The sequence below is a fragment of the Podarcis melisellensis genome (genome assembly GCF_964234715.1).
Source record: "Podarcis melisellensis genome assembly, chromosome: 7".
Classification (NCBI taxonomy): domain Eukaryota; kingdom Metazoa; phylum Chordata; class Lepidosauria; order Squamata; family Lacertidae; genus Podarcis; species Podarcis melisellensis.
Window position 1 is genome coordinate 49,632,578 of NC_138539.1, and position 18,207 is coordinate 49,650,784.

At 39.7% G+C, this 18,207-nt stretch overlaps 1 protein-coding gene across 5 annotated transcripts in view; it reads left to right on the forward strand.

The window, feature by feature from the left end:
- LDLRAD4 (low density lipoprotein receptor class A domain containing 4) overlaps positions 1-18,207 on the forward strand; it is a 261,071-nt gene that overhangs the window by 98,287 nt on the left and 144,577 nt on the right. The gene's annotated exons all lie outside the window — the stretch shown is intronic.

The window sequence follows — 18,207 nt, forward strand, 5'->3', positions numbered from 1 at the left end:
ATGCTATGAGACCACTGTCCTCAAGAGTCCTTAAAATTCCTGTTGATGGAGTTTAAGTAATGGTTCTTGTGATACATTTTCTACTTGAGCATAATACTGAACTATGCATCAGATATGATGGATGCATGCGCTATTTTTTTAATTTACCTGGTGTGCATGGTGTACAGGTCCAGATTTATATCCAGCTAGAATAAATATACTCTTAGAATACTTAATCTGTGTGGGCTGCACAGAGAGAATGGGATGGAGAACTTCTACTATGGTCAGTCCTGCAGCCATTTTTCACACGAGACATGGAAGAAGGTAGGAACTTGCATCCAGAATGTCCCTTGGAGAACTTCCCAAGCCCAAACTCTGAAAACTCATGCGTTTGTTTTTTGATTTTGTTTTGAAGGCTTGAAGACTACAATCCATATGTTTATTCTATAGTAATCTATACTACACAAATCAATGTGACTCCTGTGGTATAAGTGGATTGTGGAATGTGTGCCTTATTGAAGAGGCACCCAAACATTGTCTGTCAAAGCTTGCAGTCTTTGCTTTATTTTGGTTGGCTAGAAAACCCTGGGAAATTATGAGCAAAAGCATGCGGTGACCCTCTGGACGCCAACAGAGGCCACTTGGAAAAACACTGCGATTATACAATGTAACTTGTAGGCTCAGACAAAAATTCTTCATATGTGGGTGAACTTGGCAGATGGGCTTCACTTCTTTAGATGCTCAGTTTTTTAAATCAGTAGGAGAAGCTGAATGTGGTTTGCTTCTCTGTTTGTTTGGTTCTGGGCTTTTTGGGAACCCTACAATAAAAGGAAATGAATACCATCCAGGGTTACATTCTTTTCTTCACAGTGGTGAAATCCTAGTAGACCCATCTATAGTCTTTCAAAAGAAATCCGAGATTCATTGCTCTAACAAATGAAGAACAAATAGAAACTGGTTTTGAAATTCATCTAGAATTCAATTATTTTGGGGGGTTTTAATAAAAAATAACAATCCCAACAACTTTAGGACCGTAGCAACACAAATAAGTATTAGGTATCTAATCCGTCTTGGTAAAAGATGCCAGCATTTTAAAGATTGTCCATTAAGCATATCTCACTTGTAGAGACCCTTTAAAAATATTCTCTACCTTGTGGACAATGTGACACAAGTGTGCTTCAGAGTTCCCACAAAACAATTGTGTTGCATTGTCTAGGATTGCTAGCTTTCCCCCCGCTGTATGCCCTTTTCGGTGCCTGCTAAAAACATTCTTCTTTAGACAAGCCTACCTGGATGTTTACAACGTTTAGGTTATTTTAATCTGTTTTAGTGTTTTAGCTTTTGCATGTTTGAAAGTATGGTTGTGAATTCTTCTTGATTTTGTTGTTTTATCTGCTTTGAGGCTACACACACACACACACATACAATCAAGGGGTATACGTATAAATTTCATGAAACAAACAGATAAATCATGGCAGCTTGATTTGCAGACACTGCAGGTGATACTAATTGTGCTCTTATGTCTGTTACCTCCCCCTGATATTTTTCAGTTAGGGTAGACTTATCTTTGAGACTTCACCCTTGCTTTGGAGATATCTCTCCCTGCCAAAGTGTGCATGGCTGTTCGTGCCTGTCCTTGTTTTATGTTCAAAAATAGAATCCTATACTTCTGCTATTGTAAGTCGTGAAAGGGAATAAGAAAAGGAAAAGCCACTTGACTGTAGTTCAGGGATAACCAATGTGGTGCTGTCCATATGTAGGACTCCATTAGCCCCAGCCAGCACGCCTAATGGCGGTGATGGGAGATATAGTCCAATAATAGCTAGAATGCGGACTCCATATTGGCTATCCCTGCTGTAGGCTACAAGGATGTGCAGTGATGGAGAAGGCTATGGGCTTTGTGGTTGCCGCAAGTGCAAATGTTTTGCTATATATTGGGGCTTGCAAATGTTATCTCTTGCAGCGAAGGTAGTGCTGGGCCAGGAGACAGAATAAAGAAGTATTTCAAGATGAGATACTTTCCCCCTTTTACAGGGGTTTTAGAGCCTTCATCATTGTTTTGACTCAACTGTAATTGTACCACCAGGTCTGAGTCTACAGTCTGTCAGGGCTTGGCACCTTGAAATGTGAATTCTAGAAGTTTTAGCGGTCTACTCTCCTTATGGAGCATCCTGCCTCCTAAATAGAAGGCCTGATAGTTGGTAACATTCCAACCGGTTGTGAGCAAATAGTGTGATCATTTAAGGCTGTCTGCTCCTGGTATCTTTGACAAGCCTGTAGGCTTTCTCTTCCTGATGTGAGTTGCAGAGATGACAATTCAGCTGTCAGCTCTTCTACCAATCACTGAACAAAATAATGTGAGAAGTCCCACTTGCCTACCACATTGCTGTCATTTTCGCCTCCTTACAAATGATCCTTTGACATGATGTCAGTTGCGTGGTTAATTCCTTAACCTGCTTAAAATCCCCCAATATAATATAGTAAGTTAAAGTGATTTTCATGGGTAACCAACAGTATAACAATTGCACCAATTAGCATCTGTGGTGCAATTAATTCCAAGAGCACTGGCTACAGAATTTAGAGTTTGGGACATCCCCAGATTTAGTTCTGGTGTCATGCAGGCACTGGGATGGGTAATTTAGAATTAGGGGCAGCCCCAGTCTTCTGACTTGACCAGAAAATGAATAAACACAGTTGTATGTAAACACACACCAGCACTGGGCTGTAAAATATATGGGTCTCATTCTTAAATGCCTTCCACAGTGCAAGAAATTTAAGTTAATACTTGATGGTCAAGCAATTGATTATGTTTGTATTTTTGATTCATGTTAATTTTAAAAAGCTTTAAGAAGTTATCTCATGGTTCAACATTACCTTTGATTATTGTAGGTACTTGCATTTGAGATGAACAGGGTAAGACCCCAAACTGAACTTTATCTATTAAAAGCCTTGGCATGATAGCCTTTTTAGTTTATTTTTCTTTGTATCTGGTGAAATATTAACTGGGTGTATTGGATTTTAAAGTTGTTTTCTTTTACCCACAATAAAACAACTTTAAAATACAATACATATAGAATGTTTCAAGAAACCAATTTAAAATTTTTAGATAGGCCTTTTGAGAGACTGTATTCCACAGCTACAGAGCAACAACTGGAAAGGCTCTGCTCCTGACATAGAATAATTTTAGCCCCCATAAAGATACTCTTTGGAGTAGAGTCTCATCAGTAGATCTCAAAACCCTGGGGACTCGTGGAGAAAGTATTTCTCAATGGACTAGGAACTGAACTCGTGACTTCCAGCATGCAGAGCAAATACTCTGTTGTGATTTATGGAGTACAAATGTGAAAATTCAATCAAATTCTGTCCTTGGTTTCAAAAACAGGTGCCTTAGAACAATAGCTTCTGGAGGTGGCTATAAGAATGATCCAGCTTAAAAGGAAAGCTGTTTTGAAGATACAGAATACATTGAATTCTTTTGCTTTGAATTTGCTACATAGGCTGAGACAAAGGGTGATAATTTCTTTGTCTTATCCCAGTTTCTGAAGGGATTCAACATCTATGCATCCAAATGGCTAAGTAAAGGTAAAGGGACCCTGCCCTGACCATTAGGTCCAGCCGTGGCCGACTCTGGGGTTGCGGTGCTCATCTCGCTTTATTGGCCGAGGGAGCCGGCGTACAGCTTCCAGGTCATGTGGCCAGCATGACTAAGCCGCTTCTGGAGAACCAGAGCGGCGCATGGAAACGCCGTTTACCTTCCCACCAGAGTGGTACCTATTTATCTACTTGCACTTTGATGTGCTTCCGAACTGCTAGGTTGGCAGGAGCAGGGACCGAGCAGCGGGAGCTCACCCCGTCATGGAGATTCGAACCGCTGACCTTCTGATCGGCAAGTCCTAGGCTCTGTGGTTTAACCCACAGCGCCACCTGTGTCCCTGGCATCCAAATAGCTAGGGTTAAGGTTTTTGAAAAGGGTTTTTAAAGTTCTTGGGGTTAGGAACAGTTAGCCAAATGCAATGCTAGAGGCTTCACAAGATTTCTTATGCAAGGTGACCAGGGCCTCAGCAGGAAATTATTCCGAAAACCTATATTCAGTCCTGGAATATAGGAAGTAGCAGTCAAGGATAGTGTCTACAAGTGTGTTCAAATGGCCTTTTTAATGCTACTGAGCAGCCACAGCACCATATTTTGGAATAATGTGGCAAGTCCACTGAAAGAAAAAGCATAACATCCCAGTCTGCCTTACACTCTCACATTGTACTTACTTGAAAGTAAGCTCCATTGAAATCAGTAGGGCAATTCTGAGTAAATATGCATGGGATCAGACTGGAAGTGACTGTGAAAATATCACCTCGCTCAGCAGGGAGGGGGGATGTGTCTGAGCCTACTCTAATATTATTACAACAGGTAATAGTTTGCTTGAATAAATCAGAGATGGCAAAAATAATTGGCAGAGCATGGATTTATGTGAACAGATGGTATACAGGAAAGAACAGAGAAACTCCAGGGAAGTGTGAGCTGTCCACTGAGTCTTTCATTCTGTTCCTGCTCTGACTTTATTTCCTAATGCTGTGTTGTCTAATTTTGGAATATTTTGATTATTATTTTTTGAGGGAAGGAAGATGGCCAGCTTTCTGACTGCTTTGACATTTGTGTTCTCCCTTAAGCTATTCCCATTTGATTTAAGGGCGCAGTCAGAAAGGGAGCTTTGTGGGGTAAATAAGGAATTCAGCTTTTTTTTTTTTTTAAAAAAAGATGAGCACAGTCACAAAGAATGTATCTTTGGAACAAACATCTGTGCACAATCAGTGCTTCTGAGAGCTTCATTGGTGAAACAGTTTCGTACAATGACAGTTGAATGTAGATAACTTGTATATAGGTTGTGGTATGAGAGATGGGGCTATGTAAACAGGGCAAGTTTAGTGGCTCAGAAAAGCATGAAATGCTTGTTTGGGATATGAGTGATTCAGAAATTGTATGTTTATCCTGGAGGCTTAGACTATACAAACCAGTAATTTATACTGGCGGAAGATGAATATGGAGCCCGGCTGTGTATTCAATCAGTTCCTGATTTAAATGGAAAAAATGGAAATTGCAGATGACACACTATTTCCCCTCCCCTCCTCCTGAGTCTTATTATACTTGATCTGTTTATCTTGAAAGAAATGCTCTGTGTACACTGTTACAAATATTGCCCCTCAGTTGTTCCAGGCAAGACATTGGACAGACGTGAGACCTGCCAGTAAAGTGAGAAAATGGTTGGCTCAGCGAAAATTCACTGTGGCTTATTTTATAGCAGGGGTGGGGAATCTGTGACCATCCAGATGTTGTTGGAATACAGCTCATTTTTATTAATTTTTTTTTTTAACCATTGGCCATGCTGGCTGGGGTTGATGGAAGCTGGGAGTCCAACAACATCGAGGGTCACAGGTTCGCCATTTCTGTTTTAAGGAATCTGTTCTACTCGTAAAGGAATGCATATTTTCTCTCTCGTTGGAGAAATGCAGTTTGCTTGCCAGAATAATTCTGCGGTGAAAGAAACTGCTTAATGTGTTTCACATGGCATTGGAGAGAAGATACAGCAGACTGTAACACATGTAGCAAATGTGGTTTGAAAAGGTAGCACGGATGAACATTTTGTAATTGGGGGAGTTAAAAAAACACCGCCTTTTCAAAACCGCTGAGTGCTTCTCAGAGAATTTGGCTCTTAGGACTATTGGGTTAAAATACAATCCATTTTATGTGTTGTGGCAATGTGCTGGGTAGCCTCCGTTATTCTGATGACTAGCTGGAAAGACTGATTTTCTGATAAATGTTCTGATAAATGATTGTCTGGCTCTACACAGGACTCTTGTTCACAGCTGAAATGGGACCATAGCAAACTTGGACAAAGGGCAAATTATGGCAACCCAATACATATTCGAGGTCAGAAAGGAATCTTTAGCCTGCTCAGATTAGCTAAAGATCCTTAGGGTTTTGTTTTGTTTGGTTTCTGGCTTGTTTTTCTTACCTGAGTCATCTGGAGAGATTTGCCGGGCAGGCATCTGCTTGTAGTACACTGTTGCCTGGATGTTCTGGGGTAATAAGTATGTGTGTGTTGATAGGTGCTGTTTTGCGATATGGTTGCCAGCTAAAATTTCGAAAGTATGGAATGTTTGTTACACAGGAATGCACAGTTGTGATGATACTTGGGAAATTTAAATGCTACTAGCAGGGCTCCCCCCCCCCCCAATCCAGAGCTCAGCTACAGCACCTCTCAGGTGGGCGGCATTGCCATTCTAAGAGAACAAGGGAGAAGTTCATGGTGAGCTCTGCCACCTCTTTTCACAGGGTTGTGAATTTCAAATCTGGTCAGTTTCAGTCCTGGAGTTCTATATCTACAAATTAAAGGATCTGATTATTGATACATTTTAAATTAGTGTGCGTGCGCACGTGCAAATACCTCCCTCCCTTTTTGTTCCACCTCCCACTTTTTATGTCAAGTTTTAAGTGGGTCTGCTACCATCATGTGCCATTAGAGGTATGTGTGAAACATCTTGTTACTTATCTTTGTCAGCCACCCTGGGAGTCTTTTTTGGCTTTACAGCAGGGTAAATATGCTTTAAATACATAAATAAACAAAGAGGTATGATCTCCTGAGACTTGTTTTCTGGTCCCAAACATAGAATTAAGCTAACCAAATTTAATCTTGCCACCAGAAGTCCCAGTGGATCTGTCCTTTCATTATATATAGAAACCTTGGGAGGCTGACAGTCAACAACCCGACAATTTTAGATAGAACATGCCAGACCTTGACAATGTCTTTCAAGTTGGATGCTGTTATTTCATACTGCAAAACCCTAATCACAATTTATCTCACTTTGACTGATAAATTTGATCTTGACTCATTGCATGATACAGATTTTCATAATAAACCTTCCCATTTCTTATTCCCCTCTGAAAAAGAAGCAGATCATTTCCACAAATAATTCCTGATGTACTGTGACTTATGCAAGACTATCAACTTTATGTATTTTCATTGGGCCTGTAATAAAGAGTGATATAGCAGCAATTGAGATATAAATTAGAAGTAAATGCAGTCTCTTAAGTATCATCAAATGATATGTAGCAGATAAAAATTCTTTTTTTTACACTTAGTAACTGTGGAACACTATCTAGAAATACAGGCTAGTGCTAAAATATCATTCTTCTATCAAATTTCATATTTAGATCACTTTGTTGGAATGTAAAAGCATCATTTGGTGATAATTATGGAGTAATTAAAATAAATTGTCTTCTCTGGTTTAAAAACTCTATTGTTCAGAACTACTACAGCACACACCATCCATACTTTAAACTTTCAGGCTGTAGTCCTGAACACACTTATTAGAAACTAATATCCATTGCAAATAGTGGAAATTACTTCCTAGTAGTTCCATATATTACAACTGGGCAGGGTCACAAAACATGCCATCAGATTGTGCTGCCAGTTCTTGTCTTTGTCTTATAGATACTGCAAGATAATAAAATAAACGGATCTTTGCAGCCTTTCACTTGTGCATATTTGCTGAAAAGTGCTCACATGGCTTCAGAATATTCCAGCGCTTGAACCGCTTATGAAATAACAGGGCATGAAAAACTGAATCTGGAGCTATATAACTTTGTTTTGTTCATGACAAGTATGTTCAAGGGAGTCACTAAAACCTTTAGATGTTTTATTAAAGGTAAAGTACTGAAAACTAGAAATGGGACAAAGTGGTTTAACCCTCTAACTTTGACCCAATTACTATCCCTTTCTTTTCTTTTGCTGCATAAAATTCCAGAGCTCTAGAAACCCCACACAGCATACAGGCATAGATTACTGTCACAACAGTGTGTGTAACTGAAACAAGGAATGGACTCACAATGGTAGAGATCACTACCGTGAGCTGCTCTGTGTGTTAAGAGGGGGGATCATTTTGCTCTGGGAAGCCCACTTTCTATACAACGGTTCCACAAAAGCTCTTAACTCCAAATTTAAATTTGTCCTCTGATTCCTGGATCTGACAAGTAGCAAATGCTAAGTAATTTGAAAGTTATTGAAGAACCCCCATTCTGTTTTTAAGTTCACACCTGTGTTGCAAGAGAAATATGTCAAGATGCATCAGTGTGGTTCATGTAGCAAGCCTTGTGCTTTTTTGAGCATGGTTTATCAACTCCACTACGCAGTCTGGAATTCTCAACAGCACTTGGGTGGGCAGGAAAGGGTAGCATATGGGGCAAATCTCATGAAAAATAAGCTTAAATCTGGTTCCATTTTCTGGCCTGTATCCAATGTTCAGTGAGTATTTCAAAACTGTATTGACAGTTTGGAGAGATTGTCATCTTTATTCAAAGGTCTGATTGAGTCACCTTTATTGAAATTTTGAAATATGTGATTTTTTAAAAAACAATTAATTGGTTAACAGATCGATTAGCCACTTAGAGGCCAGACAGTTAATTGATTCAAATCTTTAATTGGTTGACAGCTCTAGAAATTAGAAACATGCTGTTGGGAAAGAGAGGGAGAAAGCACTGAATGCAAAATGTGTTTTAAACGTCAGCAATCCTTTGAGACATTTATAAAAGTTAAAGTCTGCAAAGGTGATTATAAATTTCATTGTGGGACAGCGTTATGTTAACGCCTCCTTGGCACATAGAAATATGCCATTGTGGATCAGTGTGTGAGGCAAAGCAGCCAGTGCATTTTGTGTGTCTGGTTTGTGATGGTGTCGGATTGATAATCACATTGACCCAATATTTAGCAACCCATTCTATCTCTGCTTGCTGTGTTGGCCTAGTTGCTTGAGATACTAAGAAGAGATTTTGTTAGTTTGAAAAAGATCAGGAAGGTAAATAAGGGGAAGCGATGTAACAACTTCATGGCAGTCTCAGTAGAGAAGAGGAAGGTCCCTGAAAAAAGTAATACCCCCCTCAAAAAATGCAATACGTATTTATATGTTTACCTTTTTCCAATACATGATTACATTTTCCAGTATATAGTTGAGCTACTGGTAAATTGGAATCACTACAGTCTTATCATCATCATTATCATAATCCATTTATTAATACCCTGCCTTTTTCCTTGACAGGGACTCAAGACGGCTTACAGATAAAAATAAGAACATCTAAAAACATAGACAAAAGCAATAATTAAAAGCAATTAAACATTGATAGAATTAAAACTATCTATTAAAATTTCAAAACCATACAGCCCTTTTGTTAAAAGCAGCCAGTTCCCCAAAGCCTGCTGGAACGAGAAAGTCCTTTGCCTGCCAGTAGAAGGACCACAAGGAGGGAGTCAGTCTAACTGCTCTAGGGAGGAATTTTCAAATTCTGAAAGCAGTCACCAAGAAGGCTGTCTCTCATGATCAGTCTTACGATCTGTTGTATCCATTTATTTTTCGTTCACATATTGCTACTTTTCTCCATATGAATGTGAGGCTGTGCAAACCAAATATGTTTGCATAGGCAATTACGTTGGTGTTGGTAACGCTACCAAACTTGTGAACCTAACGTATTGGTAAGTTAGTACATGCACTTTCATTATGTCTGCAATCTCCTGTGAAGGTTTGCATGGGTGAAATAGACTGCCATACCGGATCAAGCCATTACGGCAAGCACATTGTGTGTACCGCCAGGCAGAACTGCAACCATAATGTTACTGAATACAGGAAGTTCATGGTTTAAGCTCCATTGAGCACTGAGATGTGAAATGTGTGAGAGAAAAGCCACCCCTACTCAGCATCTCTGAGCAGACCGTCCACATGCGCTACTGTAAGCCTGTTCTGAACTTGCTGTTGGTGTTTTGATTATTGGCCTCATGTATTTCATCTGAGCAGAGTCACAAACAGAACAGAGGCAAACTCAGAGTTATCATTCATTCAGTTTAATAATTCCAATGAGAGGAAAGTATATCTTGATGTGTAGCAGTTTAGGGAACGGTTTAGAAGAGTAGTGACAAATGAGCTATCTGCAGGATAAAATAATGGATGCCAAATGCCAGTTGTGGCACTACTATGCCATTTGCCGGTTGATAACAAACAGCATTATTATTTTGCTATACTCAAGGACTGGCTTATTGTGGGACCCGGGAGATTCTTCATTGCCACTTTTTGATCAGTGATGCTGAAATTCTAAGAGATTTCCCTTATGGCTGCTCTGCATCTGCTCATGATCAACAGCTGGAGGTGCTGGAAGTAGTTAAATTCACATGATTAGAGCACAAAAATTGACGTTAACAGGTGTGTGATTATTTGGCATACCCTGAAATTGTTTTGGCTCAAAACACATATATGAACACCCAGCTTTTGTCATACAACATTGTTTCAGTCAAGAAGCTGACACTTAGGGTTAAACTAATTTTGTGTGCTAGAATGACTGGGGTGATTAATTTCTCAGTGTGATAGTAAAATAATTATAGCTCACTAAATATGTTCATGCCATTATAGGACATGAGATGGTTTATGGCTTCTCTATTTTTTAAATATTAAGCAGATATTTAGAAGTTAAGATTGCATGCACATTTTAAGTACATCTACACCGAAGAATCCTGGGAACTGTAATTTAAGGGTGCTGTTAATTGTAGCTCTGTGAGAGTTAAACTATAGTTCCCAGGATTCTTTTTTTTGGGGGGGGGTTCTTTAAAAGTATGTTGTGTACACAGCCTCAATTTCCCTTAATTTCTTTTGCTGATATTGAAGATACAAACTTTTGTCTAATGATCTCATGCACTGTGTACCATCTGTTTCCAAAAATATCTTCATTGTGAAGGGATACAGTCCAGTCTCATGCCTCTATTTATATTTGTTTTTAAGGGAATAACTGAAGATGCAAACTTTCTTCCTATAACTTTTTATTCTAGACTGTTACTTCCTTTTCAGTGATAAATTGGTTGGGGGCTATGACTTTGACTTCCTTCTAGATTTCTTCTCCCCTAGATTTTGAGGGAAGGATTATAGATCGGACTGCAGTCCTCATGTACCTAGGAGTACATGTCTACTTCTGATTGCACTGTCCAAAAAGAAGTGAAGTTAATTTCAGCTCATGGCACAAAATTATATAATTGTACTGTTTCACTGACTGCATAGTCACATTTATCCAAAGACCCTTACTTTCTCTAATAGACAGACTGTCTTTCATAAGCTATTTCTTATTTTTCAGAACTTTTTATGTGCTCCTCAGGGACATTGTGGTTTTGTGAAGATCACACTGCCAGGTTACTGGTTTTCTGAACATGTTGTAGCTGCCCAAACTGTTTACCATATGTGGGGATGTGTTTTCTGAGTACAGTCCATTTTATTCATGCTACTTGATTATTTTTCAAATTGTGTTTTTTGTGATAAAGTTCCTCCTGTGTGTGTGTGTGTGTGTGTGTGTGTGTGTCTGTCTGTCTGTCTGTCTGTCTATCTATCTATCTATCTATCTATCTATCTATCTATCTATGTGTTAAACTTCTAGCTCCCATCTGTACCACCCTGCTATTTTGATTAATATGTAGAGACTAGAAGAGCAACAAATTATTTTATTCATTGCTTCTCCCTGGCTACTGTTTTTGGCTGCTAGGTAAGAAACCTGGAGAATAAGGTCTACCTTTAATTTTTCACACAACAGCATGTGACAAATGAGGTGAAGCAGTACTAGACCATTGGTAAGAAGTGACCAGGGGAGAGAGGTGTTACTGGTGAGCTTTGTGAGTTGGCTGTGGAAACACATGGTAGCTGGTAGCTGGGATATTGCAGGCATTGCTCAGTGATTGGCATGCAGAGGCGCAGCTGCGGGGGGCACTGGGTGCCAACAGCGGAGGGCAGCACTTACTGTGGGACCTACAGTGTGCCCGAGCCATGCGTCTCTCCTGGGAATGGCATGGTGGCTCAGGTGCCTGCAGGCTCCATGCTACCCGAAATGGCAGTGTGGGGCTTGTGTCTGCCTGTTGCCTCTCCCTCAGCTGCCCTACAGGGGAGGTGGTGGCGAGGCTCCACGTAGCATACCTTGCCCCAGCTCACCCCGCCCACATGGGCAGCTCGCAACTAGGGAATTTGCACCTACAGGAGGTAGTGATGGCCACCAACTCGGATGCCTGTAAAAAAAGGATTAGTCTGATTAATGGAACTAAAAGCTATCAATGGCTACATACCTTGATGGCTAGGCACTGGAGGCAGCAATGCTTCAAAACACCGCTTACTGGAAAGTATAGGAGGGGGAGAGTGCTCTTGCACTCGGGTCCTTCTTTCAGGCTTCCCTTAGGTGTCTGACTGGTGACTGTGATGCTGGGCGAGAGGGCCACTGGCCTGATCCTGCAGGCTCTTCTTATGGTCTTAGTCCTTAGCAGACTCCCGACCACTATCTCACACCAGATCCCCAGAAAGAGATGCTAGCACCCCACTAGGTGAATTCAGTCTTGATTTTCTGTTTTGCTCCTTCTACTGCTTCCAGTCCTTCTTCCAGTCCCCCTTTCCTGGGAGAGGGGAAGATATGTCATCTTTCCTGGGCCCTGATGGGTTTCTCCTTCCAAACCGTTTCCTAACAATTAGTGTCTATAGACATTTCCCTGGACATCCTGAACCATGAATAAGTAATTTGCATGTCAGAGGGTATATGGCCAGGTCAGTATTCATGCCGTTTTGAAACAAACTAAAGGCTTATCCACACCTACCTTTCCTCTGCTCTTTCCAGGCATAGTCCATGCTTTAAAGCTTCTCCCCTCTTGACCTCTTAGTGTTTCCCCAGTCAGTTTCATTTCCTTTCTCACAAAGAAGTGTGCTTGTTTTGGGGGACAGGGAGGTTGCGGGTTTTAACTTTTGGGGGAACAAAAAAAAAAAAAACCCCAAGGGGGGAGAGCTACTTAGATGGTTGATTCCTGACCTGGCTTGACATGCCTTTTTAATGGTGCAGTCCAACCCAGGAATGTGAGAACCTTCCCTGAATCCCCGTAATTAATCTAGTTGTTTGGAGTACCCACCAAACTGATGCACACTTAGTATATGATACTATTTATATCGTCAGCCAAGAATTTCAAGGCTGTTAAGTACTGATGTCTATCAATACCCTATCCCTACCCCCCTCATAGCTGACCTTATTAAAAACAAACAAAAAAACAAACAAAAAAACTGGCAGCATTTACCTGTAAATTAAAGTGCCTTATGTGGAACTGGATGATAAAACAATGGTGGTGCTGTTTGTATTATGAAGCCTAGTGCAAAGGAAAGTCTGAAAGCACTAACCGTAATGTAATGGGATGGGATTGTATACGGGTGAGTAGACACAGCATGTGTAAAATAAGCATTGAAAATAATGATGGCATTACATTTCACAGTTCAGCATTTAATGATTACCGCCCCATCAAGGTATATATGTATCAAATTCTTTGGCCACAGTTTCTTTGGTACTTATCCAAAAGCGTACTTACTATATGTAGTTATTACATTTTTTAAAAGAGAGGGTTTTTTTAAGAACAATTTGTTTCGAAGCTGCAGCTTACACAGAATGCAATGGCTTGCTTTCTAATGAAGCTACCCTATCGGCTGAACATTGCCTTCTGGGCACTCTTTAAGGTGCCATTTTTTAATTCATAAAATGCTCTATGCTGCAGTTCTGCAGACATTTAGGCTACCTAAATCTCATGGAAGGCAATAGGTTTTAGAGAACCTACCCCTATGCTTTAGCTATTGTATCCAGGTTCATAGGGAGTTATACTTGAGTCTCCTCACTTTTATTAAACTCTCTTCTCGTGAAGGATCACCAGAGCCGGAGCATTTTTCCAAAGTTGGTACAAAGTTATTTTATTCAGTCTGTCATTGATAACCAGCATCTCCCCTTGGCAGGAAAGGTCACACCGCTGAAAAGCTGGAGTTCCTACAGGCACCTGTCTCTAATTGGTGTAGAGGGGGAAATTTATAAAAGTTGGAATTAGATGGCAATGAAATGCATGCAGTATGGTAAGTAGCAATTCAACTGGGACACAAATGTGTGCAAACTAAGCACAGTGCCCATTCACACCAGCAGTAATAATCAGTTTAATATCTGATGAAATTGTTTTGTTGTTTTTGGACTTTGTAGGGATGCAAGCCTAATGATTTTTTTTTTTAAATCCAACTAATCTTTTAATCCATAGCTGCTAATACTTCCTACCTATAGGGGTTAGGGGCTGCTCTGTAACTGACCAGCCAGGATTGCTGATTGCCACTTGAAAGTGGAAATGGAATAGCTTTGAAAAGTTATTTATAAAACACAGTCATGCTGGATTATCTTTAAAACTTAGATCACCCTCCCCCCCCCCCCCGTCTAGACAAGCTGTGTTACAACTCAATTTATTGAGATCTCTTTGGTATGTCATTAGGCACAATTATGCACCCTGGGTTGGTTTTGATTTCCTTACCAGTGCAAGTTTGAGACAACTGACGTGATTCCTAACAGCCTCTTCAATTTTTGTTAGTCACAGAATGATCCTTGGTATCCTAGCCTGCTCCCTGGATAGTGAGGAAATTGCTTCTGAATTTATCTGGATTAGCAGAACCCAAAGGAAATCTATTTGATTGCAGAGGCTTCCAGTTATATGATGAGCCCCAGGAAATTGTTACCATTGTGATGGAGTATCTACCTGGTATGGCCCAGAGTCAGATTCCAAGTTCTGGTCATAGGCTTGGATGGCCTTGGATGACCCAACTTGCCCAGAAGCCACAATGTATGAGGAGCTCATCTTGCCACCGTCTTACCAGCCTGAGAAGGTTGTGTTCTTAGAGTAATTTTTGGAAAATATGAAATAATAGCCATGGCCTGTTCATCACATCTAGTTGGGCTCATAGGCCAAGTGAATGGTGTTGCTTGGTGCTCATGAAGAGGGATAAACTGGAAACGTCATGTTCTCAGTTTTTCTCCTAGGCATATTTAATTTCTATAGTACAAAAAAAGTATGTTGCATGCTTGGTAGCATAATAGCTCTGTTTAGTTGCAACAGATATGCTTTAATTTGTTATAGCAACAAATTTGTATGTCTACTTATACAGAATCATGCAGTTGGAAAATTGACTTAAATTTTCCCTTTTTCTTGATGATTTAAATTGCCTTGATTTAAATCACTGCACCCTAACTAGGCTTGATTTCTTTAAACAAATCCTCCCTCCTGTTATTGGAGGGGGGGAGAGGGAAATTTCAGTCATTAGTACTGAAACACTACTGTGAATGGGAAAGGAAGGCTGCACTCCTGTACTACTTACCTGGGAGTAAGCACCAATGAATTTGATGGGGATTATTTTTGAGCAGACCTGTATATGATTTTAAGAGAATTGTTTGAATGTATATCTGTTTATAAAGGTTTAAAACAAGGGAGAAGTGTCGCCAAAGATTTCTTAAAAAAGCAAATAAGTAATTTCAAAGAGCTGAGAGACATTTAAGATAGTGTTTTCATAAAATAGTGTATATATGTGGAAGTCAGATGTTCTGCATTTATTAAGAGTATCTGAAACTACTGGTGCATGGAAAATACTTTGGAATAGGAGAGACTTAGCTCAAAATGTCATTTAGACCAACAGTTTTTTATTATTATTTACATTTCCTGACCCATGCTGCATATATATTCTAGTTCAAAAGAGACTAATGTGTCAGTATCAGGGGCAGGCAGAATATACCGTAGATTGGGATCTACTAAAAGTTCTATGAGTGATTTGCAATGGACTGGAAATAATTTTGTACTCTCAATTGTTTAACAATAACAATCAAAATGATTCTCTGCCCCCCACTATCCTTAATTGCATTACTGGCATGAAGAAAGCTGGCAGGGGTGGGGAATATAACTAGGAGTGGATTTTTGAGTAGCAGAACTGTGAGTTCAGTTCTGATGTTCCTAATACATTTCTGGGCTTGGCATTCCTTAATCCTAAGTGTTTGTGTTTCGTACCTGCCTTCAGTTGGCAGATCTCTGGGTTTTGGTAAAAAATGTAAGTAGCTCTCATAAGCCTGTAGTCTGTTCACCGCTCTTCTGAGTAGATGGATTTCAGTGGCATTGTCTGTCTACCTTCCTTCCTTCCTGGCCTTGGATACAAGTGAGTTTAGCTAAAAAGTAGACTTATTATAAGTGGCTTCATGAAAGAGAGAATGGTGGAGGCATGAATAGTCTGAATGGTACAAGCAAGACTTGTTAAGTTTTCAGCAGAGAGCTGTTGCAATCTCACCATTTGTGATTGGGTTCAAGCAGTGAACTGTCTTAGTATGGCACTGGGATGGGAGGCCATCTCCCAGCTTCAGTTGTGCATTTGAAACATGGTGGTAGTCATAAAAACCAACTGCTAGGGACCCCTGCCCCCAAAGTTGATGGGCATTGCCATTCAGATGGTGTGCATATGCCACATCATGTAATTGATTATACAGTGCGGGGCTTACCCCTCCAATATTTTATTCAGGTTGGAACCCCTAGTGGGAGTAACAACTGACTAAAGTGGTTGAAAGCTAGTAAAATATGGATTGCAGGGCTGTCTATGATTCTCCCTTATACCACTCTGTTGGATTGCAGGCCTTGAAGTAGTGCATATTATTACTCTTCGGTACATTTAATTAAGGCTTTTAGACCCTTGCAAATGAAAAGCAGGCTCTTTTCCTCATCAGCCTTTATTTAAGAAAACATTCCTTTAATCTGAAATAATGATAGGAAACTGAAAATCTACAACCAATTGGGCTAAGCTTTTTTTTGCCAAGCTAAGGAAGATCTCGAAATGTATTCAGCAGCTTGGCAATACTGACATTTGGGAATTGAGCACATAGGGTGAAACAGTGACTGTTCGACTGTGGCAGTCCTCCAGTTTGTTAATCTCCATCTGGCAGTTGAGAAAGGTGGGCAGAGATATAATTTTATGGGCCTGGATGGATTTGTGCATATTACAGTATCAAAGCTGAGACATTTTGCAGCTTTAAATCCTTGTTTTAATGCAGGGACAGGAACTAATGATTATTATGTCTTGTCCAAAGCTGGCAGCATTCCAAGCAGACACACAAGCAGACAGCTCTTGCCTAGTATGGATTCAAATACAGTATACATTATATATAATTTCTAAAACCACACTTCCCACTGTCCTAGATGCTGAATGTGGTTTAAAAGCAACCAGCTTTGCAAAGAACTTAATTTTTGAATGTACACCCAGTACACACTTGAAATTAAACAAAGCAATTTCACCAGTTTTCTGCATATTTTAGTAGCAAATAATCAATATATTAAATACAGTTTGTAGGGGGGCTGTACTGTTCCTGCTCTCCAACTGACACTTTCAGATGTGAAAAGCTTCAAAACATTTTTTTAAAAATAATAATCATGAAATGCAGATTTAGTCATCACAATCCTGGATTTAGTGATCCATGTCCTTGTTTCTGGGTATGGAAAGGAAAATAGCTCCTTGTGTTTACCAAGCTTCATCTACTGTACAAAGCACTTGGAGTTCCACATATGTGTCAGATTCTGGACTGGAAAAAAATGGAACAGGTGCTTAGTCTATGATTAATCTGCTCTTTTTGGCTGTTTGGTATTATATTAATTCTGTTTGTACTGCTTTGATGCATTTATTGTATCTTGTCTTTGTTATTTTATTGACAACTGCCATGGAATTACAACGTGATGAGGGACACTTTATAAATCTGTTAAATTGATATATGCACATATATAAGTAACCTCCTTTCAAACTCTTCTTTTGATAGCTGCTTTCTGCATGTTTATTTTAAATACTTGCCTTAGCCTTGGTTTTTAAAATTATTCGAGAGAATGGCTCTGATTCAGAGATGCACAAAAATTAGTAGCATCTAATCTGTCCTATTGATTTCAGTAATTCTTAAACACAACTAAATTGGGCTGTTAAAATGAAACACAGAGACTTAAGGCCAATTCCCGTGTGTGATGTATAAGCTGTAATGATCACTTCTGCATCTACTAACTCATGAAAAGCAAGATGGGACTTAACAAAAGAGAAGATTCTGCAGTTCTGATGGGTTGCACACAATCTAACAGTCGTGGATGACAGTTGTAAATTATAATATGGAAAACCTCACTGTGTGAATTGTGAATTGGTACCTGGGCTATAATTCTGTATAATTTCAAAACATAAGTGCCTAACTTGTTTATGCTGCATATTGCCATTTTGTAATTTCTTGTGCAATTTAAATAATCAGTATTTAAGATGGTTATTAAACTGTACGGCAATACAGGACTCCAAAGGTCAAATAGGAAGAAGAAGAATCCTTTACATCATCCCCCAC